The sequence below is a fragment of the Ipomoea triloba genome, chromosome 16, assembly GCF_003576645.1.
Source record: "Ipomoea triloba cultivar NCNSP0323 chromosome 16, ASM357664v1".
NCBI classification, from domain to species: domain Eukaryota; kingdom Viridiplantae; phylum Streptophyta; class Magnoliopsida; order Solanales; family Convolvulaceae; genus Ipomoea; species Ipomoea triloba.
Genome location: NC_044931.1, coordinates 6198200 through 6198516, shown reverse-complemented (window position 1 = coordinate 6198516; position 317 = coordinate 6198200).

Genomic DNA, 317 nt, shown 5'->3' with positions numbered 1-317 from the left:
AAAAAGCTTGTGACAATATTCAATTATGCTCTCAATTTAATCATCATGCAAATATATAGACCATATTCTTATCATGCCATAATGATAGTTTTAAGAAAAGATGACAATGCATAATATATGTGACTAGTGCACACAATAATCATTTGCACATAACTACTATCATATGATTATATATATGGCATGTATAATATTTTATCATATTTAAAATATGAAGGAAGCAAACCTCATCGGAGTATGGTCAAAATCTCCGATATATCAATAATTGATTTCTGCGATATACTCATGCTTAGTTCCGTCAATTAATTCATGGGCTTGAC